A 24,294-nucleotide genomic window follows, 5' to 3' on the forward strand; every position below is an offset into this window, starting at 1 on the left:
GTTGTCTTTGTAATAAGGACTTTTTTTTGTTATTTTCATGTTTTTCGTCATGGGGGTGAGCTTAGCTATTATAGGGGGTGTGTAGCTAAGCTCTAGCAGGTGAGCTTAGCTATTATAGGGGGTGTGTAGCTAAGCTCTAGCAGGTGAGCTTAGCTATTAAAGAGGTATGTGTAGCTAAGCTCTAGCTTCTTAAGGAATCTTCTTAAGGAAGCTTCTCAAGGAGGTGAGCTTAGTTATGAGAGGGGTGTGTGTAGCTAAGCTCTAGCTTCTCAAGGAAGTTTTCTCAAAGAAGCTTCTTAAGGAAGTTTTCTCAAGAAAGCTTCTCAAGGAAGCTACCTAGTCTATAAATAGAAGCATGTGTAACACTTGTTGTAACTTTGATGAATGAGAGTCTTGTGAGACACAACTCAAAGTTCAACTTCTCTCCCTTTTTCTTCCTTCAATTTCGTGCTCCCCCTCCCTCTTTCTCTCCCTCTTTCTTTTCCTCCATTGAAGCATCCTCTCCAAGCTTCTTATCCAAGGGTCATCTTGGTGGTGAAGCTCCTTCTTCCATGGCTTATTCCTTAATGGATGGCGCCTCCTCTCACCTCCTTTCCTTTGTCTTCCGTTGTATCTCCATGGTGGAAAATCACCATTAAAGGACCCCATTGAAGCTCAAAGATCCAGCCTCCATAGAAGCCCCACAAGCAAGCTTCCATCAAGTGGTAATCAGAGCACAAGAGCTTCAAGTAGGTGCTCCTTAAACCTCCATTAATTTTTTTTCTTTACCTTCTCTTCCATTGTTGTTTCTTCATTTTTCTCCATGTATCTCCTCACATGTCTTGTTCTAAATGTTTTTAACATGATTCTTTAGAGTTTCCACCAATTAAACTTGCTATAGAAGTTAGATTTGATTTTCTATGGTTCAAATTTCTTGTTCTTGTTCTTGAACCATGAATTGTGTTGAGTTTAGGTTCCTTTGAGTTTTGTCTTGTTATTTTTTGTGGCTGAAACCTAAACCATAAAATTCTTACAAAAATATTAAAGTAGAAGAAAACCTCAAAAATCTAGAGTGACTTGTTCACCTATTGTAGTTTTGTCATAGAAGTAAGTCATGTCTAGTCATGAAACTTGTCACATAAGATTTCTTATGTTGTGCAGAATTTTATTTTCTTGTTTCTTTGTCTAACTCATTTGTTCATGAGTGTATGAAATTCTTTTAGCCTATTATTTGATTTGAGTCAAATCTTTCATGTTAATTAGTCCTTAACATGTTCATGCAAAATTCTTAGAGAGTCTTTGATTGTGAACCTTTTCTTGAACTTTTAGGTTTCTTTATGATTGTGTCTATTGTGAATTTGAGTTTTGGTGATTGAATTGCTGGCTGAAATGTTGATCCTAAGTGAATATTGAACTCTGAAAACTGTGGTAAACAATCCTAGTCTGTTCAACATACATAGGAAGGTTGAAAGTAAGCCCAAGGCAATCAATATACCATGCTTAAAGAAACAAATCGCTGGTGCTGGCAGCTTGGACATACAAACTTGTAAAAATTACTGAGAATTGGTTACTTCGAATTTTGAGTTGAAATTTTTACTTAATTTTATAGACATCTGGAAAAAAGTTATAAAAAAAGAAACAAGTGATTTGGATAAAAGGAAAAAATACTAAAAATCGCACAAGTTGGCAGAAAAATCAGTATCCAGAAAAAAAAGGTGAAAGGGAAGGGTGCTTGTTGTTTTGGCTCAAAATTTATTCTATAATTGGAAATTTCAATTCAAAATTAGTGTGAAGACAAGTGCCAAAGCTAGAGTTTTGTTGAGTCTTTTTTTTTTCAGTTTTTTTACTCTACTCTAGAGCCATTCTAAGTTTCTCTTTGAGTCCTAGCTTGCTTCTATGTCCTTTTCATTGCTTTAATTGTTGAATAATCCTTGAAAAATTGTCTTGTTAAAACTCCATTGGTTTAGCTTTCATTTCATTTTTTTTGGTCTTTGGTTATTGCTTGTCTCTTTGTTTCCTTGTTTGTGGGTTGCCATATAGGGAATTGGAAGGAGGATTGGTGCCATCCCTTGAAGAATTTGAGTCCAGAAGCAAGGGGCCAACCACCTTAAGAGCTATTGGACTAAGAAGCACTCCAAATTGAGTGAATCACCAAAGAGAGAACAACCACCAAAAATGAGGACCGTTTTGTAATTTTGTAATTTGCAATTTAATTACCTTCATTGCTTTCAAGTTTTTGTAACAAAAAGGCCTTTCATTGGAAGTGTGTTGGGAGCCTCCAATAGGTTACCAAACTTCCATTTGTGTGTAATAATTTTAGGCAATTTTTACTTAGGATAGTGAGTGTTTTGTTGGGAACCTTGAATGTGGTTATCCAAACACTCTTAGGATTCACCTAGTTTACATTTCTTGCTTACTTTCATAGCTTATTTCTTTTACCTTCCATTGTCAAACCGCCTAGATAGCTTGCATTTTACCAATTAGTTTTTTTTTTACCTTATCTTTCACACCTCTTTTAGTGTTTATTTGGCTAGTTTCAACCATAGTTTCTTTTACCTTTTGTTTTTAAACCTCCAACAAGAAAGAACCACAACTTAGGAACCAACATGAGTCATCATTCATCTAGTGTTAATGGTGAGGGTACTAGTCATAAAGACCCTTTATCTAGAATCTTAGATGAGTTGAGTTCCCTCAAGTTATGGAAAGAAAAATAAGAGAGAAAAGAAAAAGGAAAAAAAAAAGAGTGGAAGAAATAAGTCAAGATGAAAGAAAGAAAATAAGAGAGGAAGAAAGAAGAAAAATAATGAAAGAAATGAAAAGAGAAAAACATGCCTCCAATAGTAGTCATAACTCTTGCAAGAGCCTAAGTGAAGAACTTCGTGACTATTACGAAAGAAGGCATAGGTCACATCTTAGACCTCACTCCCATAGAAGAGAAAAGGAAAGAAAGCCTCAAGAGGCTAACATTAACCTCTCATACTTCCATGGGAAGGACAATGTAGAGGCTAACTTAGATTGGGAAATAAGGGTAGAACAACAACTTAAAAAGAAGTCTACTTCAAAATCTTATGGCTCTCACTCTTATCCAAAGAAAGACCAAGGTCAAGGCATCTTAGGGGTGACACCTTCTAAGCCCAAAGATGATAAGGGGAAGGCAATAGAAAAGCAAGCCCCTAAGGCTAGTATGCAAGAGAAAACTAGCTCTATAAAGTGCTTTAAATGTCTTGGAAGAGGACACATTACTTCTCAATGCCCCACCACAAAAACCATGATTATGAGGGGCCAAGACATTTATAGTAGCCAAGATGAGGCTACTACTTCACCTTCCTCTAGTGAAAGTGAAGAAGCAAAAGGGGAAGAATCTAGTGAAGAAATCTACCCCCAAGAAGATGGACAACCATTAGTGGTTAAAGAGAAGTGTAAGGAGGTAAGTGTCTCCTCCAAGAGGTTAGCTAAGAAGGAAACTCATTTTACAATAAAGACAAACATTAAAGAAACTTTCCCTCTTAGACAACCTCCACATTTTCTCTTTTGTAAAAAGATACTTGCTAGCATTGCCACACCTCTTGGGCTTGAGTTTATTCCTCAAGTAAAGAAGTTGTTGGATGAGGGTTTGGTTCGCAAGAGCTTAAATCCTTGTGCTTTTTTGGTGCCCAAAATAGGATTATTAGGCACCAAGTCCCTAAAATAGGTGGTATGATGAATGTTTTGAGTGGTGCAACCCTCTTTTGTAAAATCACTCGTACACCTAACATCTTCATGGTGTGTGTACATAGGGACCCATTAGATAGGTTTGTTCTTATTTTTAGTTTCAATACAAACTTAGGTACTCATATGGGACACCTTAGGTTTGTCATACTTTTTGGTAGGAATAATCAATATGAAAATACAGAAAAATGTATGTTTTATTGCGTTACTTTTCTTAATTTTTCAAATAGTGATCAACGGGTTCCCATGAACCCTAAGAGAATAAAGGTCATTCCTGAGTGGCTCACTCCACCAATTATAAGAAAAATTTGGGGCTTCCATGACTTAACAAACTTTTACAAAAGGTTTGTCCCATATTTTTCTATACTTGTAGCACCACTCATTGAGTTGGTGAGAAACCATGTTCCTTCATGGGAAGATGCCCAGGAAATGGGTTTTCAGACCTTACCTTACTTCAACATACCAAACACCACTAATACATGTGTTTTTGTTCTTTTTACAGGTGTTGAGGGAAGGAGCCCAGAGTATGATGAAACTCGGGATTTGAGGTCAAATCCTTTCCAAGGTGGAGGGAATGATGCAATCCTACCCCGCAAGGGCATTGGCTAGAAGACTCCAAGTAGATTGGGCTAGAGATCCAAGGAAAGGCCCTAGGATTCTTATGAGCCTTAGGGTAGATTTTGAGCCCATGGGCTAAGTATGAGCCCGCTTATCTTTGTAAATATTAGAATAGGTTATTCCTTCGTCCAGGCCTTGTATTTTGGTAATTCTAGTAGTATAGGGTTTTAGCCTTGTATTTCGGGGCATTTTGAGTTGTCTTTGTAATAAGGACTTTTTTTTGTTATTTTCATGTTTTTCGTCATGGGGGTGAGCTTAGCTATTATAGGGGGTGTGTAGCTAAGCTCTAGCTTCTCATCTCAAGGAGGTGAGCTTAGCTATTAGAGAGGTATGTGTAGCTAAGCTCTAGCTTCTTAAGGAATCTTCTTAAGGAAGCTTCTCAAGGAGGTGAGCTTAGTTATGAGAGGGGTGTGAGTAGCTAAGCTCTAGCTTCTCAAGGAAGTTTTCTCAAAGAAGCTTCTCAAGGAAGTTTTCTCAAGAAAGCTTCTCAAGGAAGCTACCTAGTCTATAAATAGAAGCATGTGTAACACTTGTTGTAACTTTGATGAATGAGAGTCTTGTGAGACACAACTCAAAGTTCAACTTCTCTCCCTTTTTCTTCCTTCAATTTCGTGCTCCCCCTCCCTCTTTCTCTCCCTCTTTCTTTTCCTCCATTGAAGCATCCTCTCCAAGCTTCTTATCCAAGGGTCATCTTGGTGGTGAAGCTCCTTCTTCCATGGCTTATTCCTTAATGGATGGCGCCTCCTCTCACCTCCTTTCCTTTGTCTTCCGCTGCATCTCCATGGTGGAAAATCACCATTAAAGGACCCCATTGAAGCTCAAAGATCCAGCCTCCATAGGAGCCCCACAAGCAAGCTTCCATCATCAAGTTACCAATGATCTTCTAGTAATTTTATGTGCATATATGCTTTAGATGCAGTAACTTATTTGCCAAATAAAGTTTCTACAAAATTAGTATCTACAACTCCATATGTGATATGAAAAGGACTAGAATGAATCTCAAACACAACAAGGTTTGGAATTGACCCACTTACATTAAGAGATCGCAAATAGACAAAGTTGAGGCAATGTCTAGGAAATGTAGATTCATTGGGTATCCCAAATTCATAATCTCTATCGTGATAACAAGCCTCTAATTTTAATCAAGGACTTGTCAAATTAACAATTTAATAAAACAATAAATATGATAGTAAAATAAAGAACAATTCTTTACTAAAATTGATAACCTGATGAATTGGATCTTAGGCATACATATTTATCCCTAATATGTTCAACTTTCTTATTCCTACACGATGTGAAACTTTACTCCACACTTGTACTACAACAATCTCCCCTCATGTGTGAGTCTCTTCCACATGATAGTCTCTCCCGAAGACTTCAACTTCATTGCATGATAGAGGACCTCGTCTGCCAAACACAAGCGTATGGTTACCGCAATCCTCTCTTGTAACTCCTCCCAATCCCAAACCTTCATATTATTAGGCTCGCCCAATGCCTTCAGAAGATTTTGTTGTGTCAACAAATCCTTTAGTAGTCTTTATCATAATCCAAAATTTCTCGTTCCATCGAACTTCCCCACTTTGAATTTGACCCCAAAGTTAAGCACCATTTGATACCAGGTGTTAGCAATAGAAACGGAGTTGTTGAAGTAACTGAAAAATATAAAATAACATAAACAATATACTTAAAAAGGGTAATAAGAAAATTGAATAAATATTTTAAGGATAAAAAGGAAAAAGATATAAAAATAACTAGAAACTAACATTTTAAAAAATGCTAATTGAAGTAGTGTTTAAAAACACACTAAAAGCTATGAAAAAAAAAGCTACTTAAGAATTCTTGTTCACAAAAAAGTCAAACAAGTTTTTCGATTAGTAAAAAAACTAAAAATTGACTGAAATGGTTTGCCAAATATAGTCTGAGTTAAAATACTATATACAATTTATATATATATATATATATATATAACTAAAATGATAACAAGAAAAATAAATATCCAATTTATTTTCTTTTGGAAACAAATGATATTGATCACACTAATGTTAACATTACTAAATTTATAAGATTGGTTGGGTGGTTGAGAAAGAAGAAAAGATGAAAAATATTGTGGGTTCGATCTTTCCAACTAACAAACTAATAATTAACATTTGTTGGGAAAAAAATTTACTAAAATAAATTAATTCTATGTTCATGTTCAAATTTATTTAAGTTTATAAGGTTTTCTCAAAATTTAATTAAACAAGTTCAAATTCTTATTTTATTAAAACATGGTTTAAAGAAAGTACAACTTTAATTAATTTGATGACCATAAAAAAGTCTGATGAAGATATATAAAATACGAAAATATTAAATCATACTAAAAATGCTATGATAATAATTAGTTATTACATATTTATTGTTAATAAGATAAAAAAAATAATATTAAAGGAACATGTTATATTTTATTCAATAGTTAGCTATTAATAATTAACATGTTATAGGAATTGTAAAAAGAATAAAAATAAAAATATTTCTCAATCGGGTCAAACTGGGCCAATTTGGTTCGGGCTACCGGGTTTCACCAAACCCGTCCGAATCAAAACAAACAAAACCGGGTGAATTACATTTCCGATCCTACATCTTAATCAAACCGCGTAGGACATCGGTCCCTATCAAACCGGTCCGACCAACCAAACGATCCAATTTTTATTACTATGTTGAAGACCAATATCCATGCTCCTACCTGTTTCCATCTTAATAGGTTTTATTTTAATATATTTATTATGCATTTATGTAAATTTTAACTAATAGAATTATTTTATATTAAATTATTAAAGATAAAGTAAAAAATTATTTTGTATTAAATATATTAGTTAATAATATTAAAATTTTAACAAATCTAAAAATTAACCATGGTTGATTAAAAAACTGACAATGCATGCATTTAAATTAAATTTCTATAATAGGTAGGGACATGTAGATAGATACATATCTTCGTCCCCGTTTAAACACTACTACAAAATGTAGATTTGACATCACTAACTTAACATCGGTTATAAAACTGATGTTAACAAAAACGCGGTGGCATAATGGTAAATAACGTGACTTTCTTAACATCGGTCTTTCAATGAACCGATGTTAACATAGTAGGTTAACATCGGTTTTATAAAACCAATGTTAACATCACTTCATAACGTCCGTTAACATCGATTTGTCCAAAAAAATGATGTTGGTAAATGATAAGTTAACATCGTTTTTTTTAAAAAAAATTGATGTTAACGTTAACATCACTTCGTTAACATCAGTTTTTTTTAGAAAATCGATCTTAGTGAACTTAATTTTTCACAATATGATTGGCTCCACACCCTAATTCATTAACGTACATTTGTAGCATCTTCCTCTCTGTCGCAGCTCTGTGTCGCCTCCATGTTGCTAGCCACATTCGTCGAGACACTTCTTTCTCACTCCCACTCCTCATCGCCTCTCGCTGCCACTATTGCTGCCGCTCGAGGTAAGCTTCATGTCTTCAAATACCTTAACTATATAAGAGTGGATTGTGTTGTCTTCTGCTTTTTATAAGGACATAGTTCTCTGTAGAATTTTTATGTTAAATCATTGGTTCCTAGCCACATTGTTGGTGTGGGAATAGAGACCCACATTGTTTTCATTGACACTCAACTACATCCATAGTGTTTGTGTCCAGTCTTTGGACTTATTTTAATGATGCCATAAATATATCACTGTGAGTTGGGTGTAATTTTGTTAAAAACATTCCCCACATACGAAAGCTTCACTAATAAACTCTAACCAACCCAGGTTAATCATAAAATTCATCTTAGAGTGTGAGGTTTGTCTGTGTTATAGTACCTTTGATGGATCAATGTAGTATAAGCACCTTTTTCACATGAATGGATTTGTAGTATATGCTTTTTGTGTATGTAAATTTTGCCTTTAAGATGTTGTTGATGTCTCTATGATGAGACTAGTTGATACGCTTGCTTGTGCATGATTGACCTTGCTGTATGAACTGATTAACAATTGATTGAAATTTGTACTCGAGTAGATTAGAAGGATTAGATATTATTGTTATGCTTACACCATTTTTGGTTATGAATATCTACAGGGTATCCCTTCATATACTGCTCACCTACTTTCGATAAACTTAAGAGGTATTTAATTTTTAAGTATTTAAATTATTGAAGAAAAATATCAGTTTTGTTCCTTTTTGGATTTTGTATAGGATCTATTTGCTTCCATCTTTGTTCTTTGAGTTGATGCTGCTATGTGGAAACTATAAAACATTTTAAGCAAACTCATTGGAAACTGTAAAACATTTTAAGTTTGATAATTCAAGAAATTACATGGCTCCAACTCTACTCAAGGAACTCATTGACCATCATAGCTTAATACAATATAAGTCTAGAATTGAGATTGTCAAACAAATGACTAGATAAGAATATTGAAGGAACTTTACTACAATATTCTTATCTAGTCATTTGTTGGAGTCCACAGTGTACTACAATATTGAAGAAATTAGTATAGTCAATTGAGGTTAGACAAAATAATTTCAGTTAGCTAAGTAATGAAAGAATGTTTGAGAGAGAGGTGGACAAAATAACATAACTATGATTAATTAGTCAATCCATTAAGTTCCCGTGCATGACATGTGTCAGGTAGGGAAAGGCTCTTAAATTGAGTACATACCATTACATTTGCCCACACTGATTATATATAACCATAACTTACTAAACACACAGAGTCTAATATATAAACTACAATTAATCATAGGATGATAACCAAATTATGCAAGGCTAACATTATCATCTTATAATTAATAAGTTGAGTATATATATGATATATCTTAAGTATAATCTGGAGACTTGCGAGTGTAGGAGTTGAGACTGAGCTCTAAGGAAACACAAGAAGCATTCTTGAACCCTTCTTCAGTATGATACTAGTCGTTTCCATCATAGTTATACAAATTAGACTTGAGGTTGCAATAGCCATGGATGTCCTCACCGTGCATAGGGAATAAAGGGAGGGTTTCAATCTTAGTAGCACCAATGTTCTCTGCTTCTTCTTCTAGGGTTTCTTGATCACTTGGCCTTATTTTGTCAAAGAAGTTGGCATAGGTTAAGGAATTATATGGGTCCACTCCAACCCACCCCAAGTTGTGGTTTATTCCAACATGGCCACTACTACCCCCAGTTGATATTGAGCAGTCCTAATAAGAAATTAATTAAAAGGATTCAAAACAAAATGAATTAATTAAGAATTAATCAAACACTTAATTATGAAATGATTTCAAAATCTATTTATAAGCTAGTGAACTCCTTGTTTGAACTTTGGATACTCCCTCTCTCGAAATGTTTTCCTTTATACATACATTGCTTTGTCGTTATATAAGAGAGTCAAGAGACCCATGGGGTTTTTCCATTTATGGAAGTTTCAAGGATTGAATAGTGTAAAAGACTAATTATCGCTCCATTTTGTTCTTAAATAATATATCGTGGGTATATAGTAGACTATCACTTACTTGTGCGCACTACACATGTCATGGATCATGGATATTGCTTTCGATTTCAATGCATTCCAAAGTTACATATATGGTCACTAAGCAATGATAAAAGATAAAATATATACAGCTAGGAATTCATATTAGAGTGGGAGAGAAGGTATAAATTTTTTTATATATAACACACAAGTTGGTATCCCATGCCTTTTACCTATTCCATCTCAAGCTTAGTTAGCTTTCTTCCCCAAAGCTCCTTGTCCTAAGCCTTTCACTACTATTAAAAAAATTGTAGTAATATATGTTATTATACCTTTCACCTTATTTGTGGAGTTGTTGCTCTTGATGTTTAGTCAAATATATGCTTTAATGGTGCATTTTGTTAAAAGGTGCGACATACTGATTGTTTAGCTAAAAAGGTCACTTGTTCTCCTTGGGTTTTCATGTAGCTTCTAGTCATAATAAGTAGGTTTTCTTTCATTTTGCTTTTGTTCAACTATTTCACTGCATTACATAGTATTCTCGGTTCTCCACTAGTCTCTTTCCTACTAGGTATCCATATTATCTGAATATCAGCATCTTAATTTGGATTTGATTCATAATTTTGGGCAATTTCTCAATGAGTATTTAGATGCGCAACACTGTTATATGTGACGTATTTTCTGTCCTGACTATTTCAAATTTCTGGTTTTGTCTTGATTAGGGATGCCACTTAACTGAATTACAGGTCAAAATGAATTAAATGATCCAGACACGGGTGACTCAGACAAAGGAGAGTTGTACGTCAAAGAAAATCCTCCCAGCCTGGTTATCCTAGGAAGACTTTATGAGGGGTCCACAACCGTTCACAAAATTCCTTTGCTCCATGATCAAGTCAAGGTTGGTGTTGAGGAGGTTAGAGATGCAGATGCTCTCATTCCTGTACCCACTGAAAAGGTTAAGTTAGTGGGGCAGGCACTTAACACCTTCCTTACTTGGCCGACACATCTTGTCAAGCGTTTATCAAAACAAGTATTTTAGTGTCATTAAATGCTTTTTTTTTCAATTAAAGTGTTCATTGTAATTAAATTATGTTAATTAACTATGTTGGATAAACAGGGAGCTGTGGGACTGACGAAACTTGCAAATAGGCCTGATCACGATGTCCATGATCCCCTATATCTGATGACATTGACCATCCCACAACTTTTTCTGAAGCCGTTGTAGGTTATGTGGGATGCTACCGTATTTGGGGTGTTTAATGACAACTTCCCCTTGTACATAAAGCATGAAGATCTATCTGAAATAGCACACGATGGTCAATGTCTCAGCATCTCTGTTATATAGTTGTGGATTCTATAAGTCACTTTACATTATTGTTTATTACCTAATTTATTATTTTTTATTCATACATAATTTACTTTATGTTAACAACAATAGGCATATGAATGAGACAAGTATGCGAGCGGGCAATGCTGATGTGTATAGATTCCTTGAGCCACACAGTCTATACAGAAATCTGGGCAATCGCAATTTGAATCAAAAAGTTATATTAAGAATTGGATGTAGAAATCAAATAGGGATGTGTACCTAGGAGCCTACTTGAATGGGTAAGTTAAACTGAACAAATGAATTTAAATAATGTATAATAGTATAATAACCTATATTGGTGTCCACTTCAGTGCGCATTGGCAAATGGTCGTCATTTTGTCTAAGGAAAATGTTGTCATCTGATTTTGTTCATTGTATAATAGGTCGACAACTACCTCAAAGGAAAAATTAATAGGTCAGTATTGTTTTTCAATACATTTGCATTAGCATTAGTCAGGAACATCAATATTTTAATTGTACAATAAATATTCATGTTTGTATTCAACAATGCTTTGAAAGGACTTGACAATACTCTACAAAGTAAATCCAAGGCTTCTTGCGAATTCGATAAGATAAGACTTGAGGGAGAGAGTAGACTCAGGTCTTACCACTCTTCTTTTCCCACTCAAGGATAGACTTGTTATAAATTCATATATAGGACAATAGGCAAGGCTCCTGCAATAAAGAAATAAATATCATTTAATTACACAAGAGGACACAAAACACCACAAATGCAAGAACAAACATCTCATGATGAATCATATCTTTGAAACTGAATTACATTTTATAACCCATGTAATTGAAATCATATAGTGAAGTAGGACTTTGTCGTCATTATCATTTTTGTGTATTAGAGACTTGTTGAGTTTCATCAACTTCAGTTTTTAAAATCATAGGCCAAGTTATCAAGTGTCGACACAAACATGAAGTGCAACATTTGTTTGAGATGATACACTAATACTATCAAATTAGAGCCATACATAATATTACTTTTAAATAACAATCTTTAGATTAAACAAATAAATCTTAGTCCAAAACTGAGTCTAGTTTACCAACCAAAGAAAAAACACAGAGAAACTTCAGGTAAAAATAAATCTTAGTTGAATAATGAATATTAGGTAGCACTTGGCAGACACCAATAATTTCAGGCAGGGACTATCCAAGATTTGAGCATAAAGTTTCTTTCAATCTAGCCAGAATGAGGCCTATTTCAGTACATACTTAAATAAGCTACAACAATTTATAAAACTAACACCTCAAAATAGGATGTTACAATATTCCTATTTGGGATTAACTAACAAATTCCTACCAAAAGTATGAAAATGTAGGGTTTTAGACTTGGATCCTATTTCAGTTTTTTAGCTTAGCTTGCTATAACTTACCATCTACACTGAGTAGATGGTAACAGCCTACATATAGTTAAGAAATGTGTGTTTTCATCTCTGTAACTTATGTAGCACACATTTTATTGCCACTTTATTACATAAGGATCTAACAATTACACACCTTTCTCTATGTTTTGATTAGTAATATAATCTTAGGTGTTAAGTGTCTGCCCCACTAAAATAACCTCGTTAATGGGTACAGGAACGGGAACCTCTGCATCTTTAACCTCCTCAACACCAACCTTTACTTGGCCATGCAACAAAGGGATGTTGTGAACCACTGTGGATCCCTCATAAAATCTTCCTAGGGCAACCAGGCGGGAAGATTTTTCTTCGATGTACAACCCGCATTTGTCTGCGTCACCTATGTCTAGATTGGTCGGTGAGGGATCAACACAACTCCCCTTTGTGCTGACACGAGCAGCTGAGGGACCAACCTCAGGCTTTGGAGGCAATGCAAGTCCTATGATTGGATCTGTGATTTCAACTGGGACTACATCTGGCTGAAGGATAACATCAGCTGCTGAGTCACTTTTTCTGTAATCGACTCCTCCAGCTGGTCCCTGATTTGTTGAGTCAGCTGCTCGAGTTCTTCAGGAGCCATGGAGGAAGAACTGCGGGAGGTTTGTGGAGCCGATCCAAAGTATTGCTTTTTGGTCACACGGCTAGGGTGTTCTGGTTGCCCAATGGCAGCAGTCAGGAGATCCTGACGTCCATGGGGGACAAATGAACCATGTGACGCTTGCTCCTCCAGAGAATCTTGTACAGAACACATATATTTTTTTATTCATTCACAAAATAAACAAAGATAATTACAATTCTTAATTGAAAATAACTTACAATCTTGTCAGCAATTTCCTTTGTTGCCTCAGACGTCATCTGCCCAGTTTTCTTGGTGCGGGCCATCTTCCACTTCATGTGTCGTTTGATGGGAGATGGAGGGTCAATCACGCCCTTAGTGTTTCTGGATTGAGCAGCTTCCTCTAGTTTTTTCTTTGTCTTCTTAGCCATCAGCTTATGTTCTAAATATTCATAACCCCCACGAGACAACACGTGGGGGGTGGTGTTTTGCTTTTGTATGGCCTGTGCCTTTTTCCGCACATCCTGCAAAAATTAAACATTAATGAAAATGATTACTACAATGTATTATAAGAACTGAATTTTTAGTAGAAAACAATTAAAACGACAAAGTACATACCTCCCACAAGGGGTCTCTGCGAGTCTGACAAAACTAGGCCCATTTCTCCTTGCTATTGTCGTATTTTTCACAAACAGTGTCGTCCACACTGTTCTTGTCGGCTGCAAGTGCCCATTTTCTCGTCAAATCAGATTTAAACTATCTCCACCTCTCGCCAACAGTCTGAAGTATTTTCTTCTTTGTCCTACCCTCAGAAGCTTCAGGGATATCAAATTCAGCCTGACAAACAATAAATTAGGTTTTATTGTTAGTAAATTATAAATTTTGGCTAATAAATAAAATGAAAGATGAAAACTAAAATACTTGAATATCCTTCCATATCAAATCTTTTTGAGTAGTAGGGACTTCCTTCCAAGTCTCGTATGTCACGTCGACCTTATCATGAGCGGCAATCCCCAAATATGTTCTTAATTTCTTCTTGTGGGAACCGTCGACCTTCCCGATCGCAGGATCGACGTGGACCACCGGTCTCTCTGCCCCAGGTGGTCTAGTGGCCAAGCATCGTAGCCGTGTGGCTTTGCATGTTCGCTTCAAGGTAAACGGAGACGTTGATGCTACTGTAGGAGGAGGAGAAGGAGGAGGAGGAGGAGGTGAGGCAGGTGGAGTAGCCATGGGCCTGTAAAGAAAAAAACTTGAGTTAGTTAACATTATCAAAAAACTGAATCAGTTATGTAAATGAATATACCGAAATGAAATACATAATTAGAAAATTACATTAGACGATGTTAATTAATTATCCTTCATCATGATCATTACGATTAGCATGAATCATTTGTGTGGACAAAGGACTAACATAAGTATCAATGTATAAATCATCATCTTCTACATTAACACCAATTTTTTTCCCGTGTAGAACCACGGACCACATTTCATCACAAGGGTCTTGCACATAAAATACCTATTTAGCTTGTTCTGTCATGATGAAAGGGTCATTGTGGTAAGCTAGTTTCTTTAGGTCTACCAACATAAATCCTACATCATCAGTCCACACACTGGTGTTGCTGTCAACCCATTTACATTTGAAAACATAAATAGTAAATTTGACATAGTTAAGCTCCCAAATTTCATCAATGAACCCAAAGTATGGGTTGGAAGCTACACAAGGATTGTCATCATGTACACTTGCGAAATGTTGAGCTTTAGCCCTTAGGGTGACCCCGTTGTTTTGCATTATACTTTTCTCATCTTGTGCTTTCGTATAAAAGGAATACTTGTTTATGTCGTATCCTTGCCAAGTTATAACATTTCTTTTAGGCCCATCTGCTAGCTTTCTTAATGTTTTAGAAGCATTTTCATCAGCAAAGATTGTATCTTTAAACCAATCAAAGAAAGTCTTGTTATGCTTTTTCAAGACCCAGTTCTTTGACATTTTTGGATTACTTTGTTTGACTAAACCTTCATGCTGAAGTATGTGTGACAAAAATTTATTATTGTTATTCAACACATACAAGTGAGCTTGTAACAAATCTTCTACACTTGGAGTCATAACATGCAGTCCTCTTGAATCCTTACCGCCCACTCTATTGTCATGGTGAGACTCAGGAAGGCCAACAGGTTTAGCCTTTTCAATGTACTGTGAACAAAATTTAATGGCTTCTTCTGTAATGTACCTTTCAACAATAGATGCTTCTAGACGATGTAGATTCTTGGTATACCCTTTTAAGATCTTCATGTATCGCTCAGCCGGGTACATCCACCGCAAATAAACAAGACCACAACATTTGATTTCTCTGACCAGATGAACAATTAAGTGAACCATGATGTCAAAGAAAGCAGGAGGAAAATACATCTCCAACTGGCACAGTATAATTGCGGCCTCATTTTCCAAGTCATCAAACTTGACAGGGTCAAGGACTTTGCTACATATGCCATTGAAGAAAAAGCACAGGCGAGTTATGGTTAACCTGACTTTGTTAGGCAAAATGTCTCGTATGGCCACGACTAACAATTGTTGCATCAAAATGTGACAATCGTGAAACTTTAACCCTACCATCTTAAGCTCCTTCAACTACACAAGGCTTTTTTAATATTTGAAGAGTATCCTTGTGGGACTTTGACCCGGTACAGGCACTGACAAAAGCTAATCTTCTCCTTTCTGGACAAAGTATGACAAGTTGGAGGCAAGTATATTTTTTTACCATCAGAACTTGGATGCAACTGCAATCGTATACCCATGTCAACTAGATCTTGACGGGTATTTAGACCATCTTTCATCTTGCCTTAAATGTTAAGGAGCGTCCCAACGACACTATCACATACATTTTTCTCCACATGCATAACATCAATATAATGTTTAATATCTAAATCAGACCCGTACGGAAGATGAAAGAAAATAGACCTCTTCTTCCATATGCAAGTCTTACTTTTATCCTTCTTTTGGGTCTTTCAAAATACAATATTCAGGTGTTGAACCCGCTGGAAGACCTGCTCACCAATCAACGGTATCGGCGCAGTTTCGTGCTCTTGACTTCCATTAAATGCTATTTTCAATCGCATGTAAAGGTGACGAGGTTTTAGAAAACGACGATGCCTAGTGTACACTGTTTTTCTACCATGTTTCAGTTGTATGTAGCTTGTGTCTTCATCACAGATGGGGCATGCATGATGACCCTTAACACTATAACCGCTCAGATTCCCATATGCTGGAAAGTTATTAATGGTACAAAAAAGCATTGCACGCATTTGAAAAGTCTCCTTGCGAAACCCATCTAACACTAAAACCCTCTCATCCCATAACTTTGTCAGGTCTTCAATCAACAGACTTAGATAAATATCAATGTCATTTCCTGGCTATCTTGGGCCCGATATCATCATAAACAACATCATGTATTTTCGCTTCATGCACAACCAAGGAGGCAAATTGTAAATTACTAGTAGAACTGACCATGAATTGTGTTGAGTGCTTAAATTGACATATGGATTCATTCCATCACTGGCTAGTCCAAGCCTAAGATTTCTTGCCTCTTTGCCGAAATCCGAATACAAACCATCAATCTTCTTCCACTGGGAGCAATCAGTCGGATGACGGACCATTCTATCAGAGTTTCTCCCATTTGCATGCCAGGTAAGGTCTTTTGCGTCATCTTCATTAGCAAAAAAACGCTTAAACCTTGGAATGATGGAAAGATACCGTAACACCTTCACTGGAGGGCCCTTCTTTGAGTTTTCATCAGAACTGTAGTCCTTATCATCCTTCACTTTGTACCGTGATGCCCCACACCTAGGGCATTTGGACATTTCTTTGAATTCATGCCTATACAGTATGCAATATGTCGGGCAAGCACGAATCTTCTGATACTCCATACCCTTCGAACACAGTATCTTATTGGCCTGATAGTAACTTTTAGGCAACGTGTTTTCCTCTGAAAGTAGATCATGCACTACTTGAAGCAGTGAACTAATGCTTTTGTCACTCCATCCATATCTGGCCTTGACATTAACCAGACTTAACACCACCGACAACAGCGTCAAGGAATTCTTGCACCCCGTATACAAAGGCTTCTTTGAATCACTTTGCAATCCTTCATACATAGGGGCATGTGCTTGCTTAAAAGACTCTTGTCTAAGGTCACGAATCATATCCTCCAAGCGATCTCCCATTTCTACATCAAACGGTTCAGATTAGGACCCACTCTGCATGTTTGTCAATTCACCATGCCATATCCATGTCATGTAATTCTTCTCAATCCCATCATATAATAGATGCTCCCATATGTCATCCAGTATTTATCGTCTTCCATTCAAACAATTGATACAAGGACAATAATATTTTCCATCTTCATCCAGTCGACTTCTTTCTAAAGCAAATTGCAAGAACTGCTCGATGCCTTCCTCATATTCTAGGCTAATGCGACTTTCATTCATCCAACTTCGATCCATCTAAGTAATAACTCTGTGATACTCACAATGTTATTCGATGCATGAAAATCTCACTTTTTTTATTATAGGTTTGGCCCTATCCCATTCAGGAAGACCGTCTTTTATGGTAGCTTCATACGCTAGGGTTAATTCTATTCTGTTAAATTTGACAAAATTTCGGCAGCATTTCACATTGGTCTCCAAGTACACGACATGAAATCAGTGAAATTAATTTCCCGATAATCAAGTATGCACTCAGAGAAACTAGAAATGCATTGTACCAATATTTCATCAAATTAAACAAAATAATGTTAACCTTAACGCATGAATCTACCATAAAAATATCAGTCTCCCCAAACTGTCCAAACGAACAATTCAAGATTGAATACAATGATTAATGCAAATTGTCCGCAAGAATCATTGCATTCAACCTCAAACGGGAATCTAAGGTTCTCTCATCATGAACACAATTTATATTTCATATATCAGTTGTCTTTAATGGCGGTGAACAAGTAATAAAAACATTAATTGGTAACAAACATTTGTACCTATGATGATGAGCAGCACAGTCCAAAATGAAATGAACAATCTAACAAATAACTCAATGACCACCTACATCAATCATCAAACAAATATCAATATGTGACAATCAGTAGGCTTAAAGTATGACAGATATCAATTGACATTCTCAATGTCTCAAAATCATAAGTCTAACTAGCATACACAGTAGTGAGGACAGTCATACAATGTGAATAAGTCAAACAGTTTCAAAATTTGACTTTTGTAAGTAGTTCTTCAAGATAATCTTCAATTCTTACGACCCATCCCTCTTTGTTGGTTTCTAGGTATCGGACTCCTAGGAATTATTATAATTGGGCTATTGATTATATGGCACTGCAAACCAAGATATGTGTCTGATTTTCAAGCAAGTTAATGTGTCATAATTTTGAAGCAAGTTAATGTCCCATCATTTTGAAGCAAGTTAAAATTTCCAGTGCTTCATTAAATGATTATAGCTATTTACTTTTTCTAAAATTTGTTGCAAGATCAAGTATTCATGACCTGCCAGGATTATATATTTGTTTTCTTTGTTGTAGTTTTCTAGGCAGTCAGCTAGTTTATATATTTGCTTCCTTGGATGATGGGAACAGCTGTAAACCCATTATTTCGAGCTGCAAATTCATCACAAGCTGCAAAGCAGAAACTCACTCTGCTAGTTCCATGACTTTGCAAATCATATGAAGAACTGGTTTATCCCACCAATCTCAATTTTACTTCACCAGAAGAACTGGTTTATCCCAACAATCTTACTTTATGTTTCATATCACTACTGTCGGTTCTAATATTTTTGTCATTCTCATGTGTATTTTTCAGATGCAAGGCGAAGTATAATACCTGGTGGAGAGATTGCTATCAATTTATACCATCCAGGGATGCTGACATTGCTATCCTGGAAGAACCAGAACATTTGACGTGGTATCCTACTAAGCTTGGATGAAGGTAGAAGCTAATTGACTATATTTTTGTTTAGACGCAGATGATTTATCTAATGCTCCTTATACTTTCAACAGATATCAGATTATGAGAAAGAGATAGAAATAATGTAGACTATGACCAAAGAGGAGTATTTGGCCACTTTAAGGAGGTAAATACTTGTGATTTACCTTGAGAAGGGGCAGAGAAGTAACTGCAGTTTTATATTTTATAAGACATAGCAATAGTACTATAGTAGTGTTTGCAGCAGATAAAGTTGTATAGAATTTGATATTATATATGAATTTTTTTACTTTGGTTATTTTAAAATTGATTTTACAGAAAGAGCAGTGGATATTATAAGACACAGCTTGCATGCTTGGGACATGCATGCTAGCTGTGTCTTCTCACTAGCTACCTAGGTTTACAATCTAGCTATCTATCTAGCTAGTGAACTTCACAATCTAGCTGTCAACATTGTAACTGGTGCTAAGCTCACAGTTCCAATGTTACATGCTTGTCCAATTCAAAATCAGACAACAAGAGGGATCACCTCTTTGCTGGTTTAGTTGGTGAAGTATGGTGACATTATTTAAGTCCATAAAAAGCTTATAAGAATTGGAAAAGGAAAGAAAGTAATGATAATTTTGTTACTGCATTTCACACCTCAACTTGATATTTTATTCTCATACTCATTCTACATTAACTAACATTCATTCATTTCTATGTAGGACCTATAATTTCTTTTATGTTCCTGTGCTCTTGTGTGCAGAAAAATGTCTTGCAGTGAGCTCTCAATTTCTGTTGGTTATACAATTGCCTTAAATTGGTTATACAATTTTTATTGGGACTGTTTCTAGCATAACTGATACGAGGTTCAATCTCCATGTCCTTGAGGAACATAGAAGTTAGAACACATGACAAGAATAAAGATTAAGAGCCATGTTAAATAATGGAAGAACTTGGTTCAGGTTCAAAATTTTAAATATGGCAATGTTAGAAACTGGTTCTGGTTCAGGTTCAGGTTCAGCTCAATCCTGCATGTTGTTATTGATGAATAGAAAGAATGCACAATTTGAGTTGTGACTGTTTGGAACATGCAGAATAGAAAATGACAAATATAATGCACAATCTGAAAGTTCTTGAGGAAGAAAATGAATCTTTAAAAGTGAAACTTTGACAAGCTTCAAATGAGGTTCACCTCGCTCACAATAGAATCCAAGATGCCCATAAATTCGATCTAACCATGATTTTTTTTGGGCCATAATAAAGAGGTTGATAAAGATGCACCAGTAGAAGTTGACACTAGTACTAAGGATATTATTGAATGTAATGATGAACATGTTGGAAAGTCAGTATCAAATGACCTGGTAGATGATAGTCAACAAACCTCTGCCCTTGAAGATTCTTGTAAGAAAAGTGAACTAACTGAACCTCAAACAACAACTTCCAATGAGGAGGACCAAAGTCATTCTACTTTGAGTAAGAGACAAGAGCTAACAACTATGCTTCAAATTGGTTTGGCTTATTCTATGCAATTATTGTTTGGCACTGATAAATCGTTTATTTACTTTTCTTAAAATATGCAGGGTTTGAGGCCTCACTTTGTGGTCATGAACTTAAAGCGGGTATGGATTTGGTTGTTGCTGCCGAGGTTTTTGAAGCACATCGGATATCTGCGGAAGAATTTAGAAGTTCTGCATTATCCATAATTAAGAATGAAAATCTTGTTCTGAAGTTCAGAGAAAGGTATCTGCTGTGGGAAAAGGCCGCTCCTCTTGTACTTGGAATGACTGTATTTGGTTTAGACTTACCTATTGAGCCCAAAGATACAATTCCAGTGGGACTGGATGATGCAGTGAAGGCCAAGAATGATGCTCTTGGACCAGCTTCATATGGACGTAGATGGAGAATTTGGCTTATGCCTTTTTGAATAGTCAAGACAATTGATCATACTGATAATGTATCAAGTGATGAGGTATTTGTAGATTCTGAGTCTGATTGCCAAACTTCCGTTGTCGAGCCATCTCCAACATCTGCTATGCCCATTTCCAAACTCATTACTATTTCACAGGTAACCACTACCATTGGATTTGCTTCTCCAAACAAGGCTAATTCCTACAATGTTCATGGGAGTGCATTAGGTACTAAAGAAGTGGATGCTACAAGGAAGAATCTTGGATGGCCATACGAGCTTTTCCATGTGCTAGAAGATGTCAAGAAGTATGGATGGGGAGTTAGAGATATCTTTGTTTCATCTTAGTCTGCTGAGATTTTCATGATCTAGAATGAAACTTTCTTTATTTTTCCTTAGGCATTGGAGTTGCCATACCTCTGAGGGTGCTAAACTTGAAGCTGAGTAGAATGCCAAGTTTGTGGAATATGAGAAGAAATACAATGAGGAAGCTACAGAGCTAAAGGCTATTATTACTGGCGAATTACCAGCTGGTTGGGAGAAAGCACTTCCGGTGAGTAAACTAACAAACTTCTAGGTTTCTCATAATATTTATTTTGAGCTATATCTCCTTAGTAGGTAAATGATGTGTAATCCAATTTTACTGAATGGTGGTGATTCGTTTCCATGGTTTGTTATAATCATTAACTTTCCTAATTACAGTTAAAATTCATATTAAGTACATTGCATCTTCACTCATCATCCATCTTTTTGCTTCATGCATGTATAGCCTTCAAACTTTTAAGATAAATAAAACTTGACTTCCATCATTTGTTTCTGGATTATTGACTACCCTTCTAATTAAATTTCAACATTCAGACATACACTCCAGAAAGCCCTGCATATGCTACAAGAAATCTGTTTCAGCAAAATCTAAATGCCCTTTGTCTTCACTGACTACATGAGAGCTGCCATAAGGATTTATGCACTGTGTGAAGCTGAAGTTATTTATGTGATGACTCATGATACGATTGGACTTCGAGAGGATGGACCAACTCATCAGCCAATAGAGCATTTGGCAAGCTTCAGGGCAATGCCAAACACTTTGATGCTTCATCCAGCTAATGGTAATGAAATTGCTAGATCATACAAAGTTGTTGTGGTTAACAGGAAGAGACCCTCAATTTTTGCACTTTGTAGGAAAAAGTTGACCCAACTTCCAGGAACTTCTATTGAGGGATTTGAAAAGGGTGGCTACACCATTTCAGACAACTCATCAGGTAACAAGCCTGATGTTATTTTGATTGGAACTGGTTCTGAGTTGGAAATTGTTGTTGCTGCTACTGAGGATCTAAGGAAGGAAGGAAAAGTTGTTACAGTTGTTTCTTTTGTTAGCTGGGAACTTTTTGATGAGCAGTCAGATGAATACAATGAGAGTGTTCTACCTGCTTCAGTAACAGCTAGAGTTAGCATTGAGCCAGAATCAACATTTGCTTGGCACAACATTATTGGAAGCAAAGGAAAGGCCATAGGCATTGATCGATTTGGAGCAAGTGCACCAACAGGAATAATATACAAGGAGTTTGGTATCACCAAGGAAGTTGTTATTGCTGCTGCCAAAGAACTTTCGTAGATATATTTGTTGAGTTTCTTTTATCTCATCTAGAACTTGTGGTTTTCACTGGTGGCTTTGGGTTACTGTTACATGATTTGTTTTTTGAGATATCACTTTAGCGATAATAAGGAAGATTAGATTGTTCTTGCATATGATTGTCAGAAGAACCACTTACATTAAAGGATGAGTTGAATTAATGAAGTTGTATGAATTTGTAACAACTATTAGAGATGAAGGAAAGAAGAATGACAAAAAACTTGAATGGATTTCTTAATTGAACAATTAAGGTTTAGAAATGCCCAATGGGCACCGCTATATGACAAAACTCCATATTACTTCTAAAATATAGAATAATTAATCTATAAATAAACTAGTGACTATTTAAGGAAAGAATGAAACCTACAACATATTTCAGAGATTGAAAGTAGAGCTGCGAGAAATTGGGATATTAAAATACGCAAGCACAACATATTTCATTACCTTGGAGCTGACCAACCTACCTTCACCCTTAATTTCTCTAAAGGTGATTTGATTCATTACAAAGTATGTACATTTCTTGATCCTTGATTACATACCTTATCCATTAAGCCTAACTACAAATTTCATTGGCACTTACAAGTTCTAGTCAAATCATTGCTGAATATTATTCTTAGTTACAAGACAGCAATGCCTACTTCAAATTCAACTTAGGTTGCTATAAACAGGAAGGAAAAAGAAATATCAACATCCACTGAATAAATGAAATAACACTATGCACAAACCAAATTACTTAACATCCCAAAACTTGTGTAGGTGAGTACCTTATGAAGAGGTCAGCTAGCTTGTGACAGCTAATAACCCAGAATTGAAGAAATTTTTACATATATAATTCAAGAAATTTTGTGTCAGTAGTGTATGTTGTGTGAATAAAACTTCAAATAAGGTAATGAGGTTGACAATCAAGCTTCATATGGTTCTAGTCACATCATTGCTCAATATTATTCTTAGTTACAAGATAGCAATGCCTACTTGAAATTCAACTTATGTTGCTATAAACAGGAACGAAAAAGTAAAATGAACATCCACTTAATAAATGAAATAACACTATGCACAAACCAAATAACTTAACATGCCAAAACTTGTGTAGGTGAGTACCTTATGAAGAGGCCAGCTAGCTTGTGACAGCTAATAAGCCAGATTGAATTGAAGAAATTTCTGCATATATAATTCAAGAAAAAGATCAAAGCCTGTGAGGTTCTGAATTCCCTATTTCCACCTTGAGGGCAAGCTGGAATTTCAAGGGGGAACTATTGTTAGGATGTATAATATGGAGGGTTGAATATGGACAGTTGTTAGTTAGTTAGTCCATAAGTTATTTAGTGAGAATAATTAGTTAGTTAGTCAGTATTGGAGTTTGGTTAGATAAATAAGGAAATCAGATTGAGGGGGGTATTCGACAAATCAGATTAGGGAGTGGGAGGAAAGATCATTATTCAATTCTCCACTTTGTGTTCAATTTTTAATAGTAAAATTCTACTCTTTGTGATTCTTTCCACCTAGGTTCGATCTTATTTTTCGAGTTCCTATCAGGTAGTGATGTGTTATGCCTATACTTTGCCCTGTTACTAATACTATAGCAAATCGAACATGCGGGGTAGTCATGATAATAACAAATACTCTCATTGTCCAAGACCCCAAGAAGTAAGCCTACATGAATTCACATTCATTTAAATTGCGTCTCCTTTG

General features: G+C 35.8%; 1 pseudogene; it reads left to right on the forward strand.

Moving 5' to 3' along the window:
• The first annotated feature begins 20,047 nt into the window (after positions 1-20,047).
• Positions 20,048-22,686, forward strand: LOC100802158 (transketolase, chloroplastic-like; annotated as a pseudogene).
• The last annotated feature ends 1,608 nt before the right edge of the window (positions 22,687-24,294 follow it).

This window comes from Glycine max, chromosome 9 (genome assembly GCF_000004515.6).
Source record: "Glycine max cultivar Williams 82 chromosome 9, Glycine_max_v4.0, whole genome shotgun sequence".
NCBI lineage: Eukaryota > Viridiplantae > Streptophyta > Magnoliopsida > Fabales > Fabaceae > Glycine > Glycine max.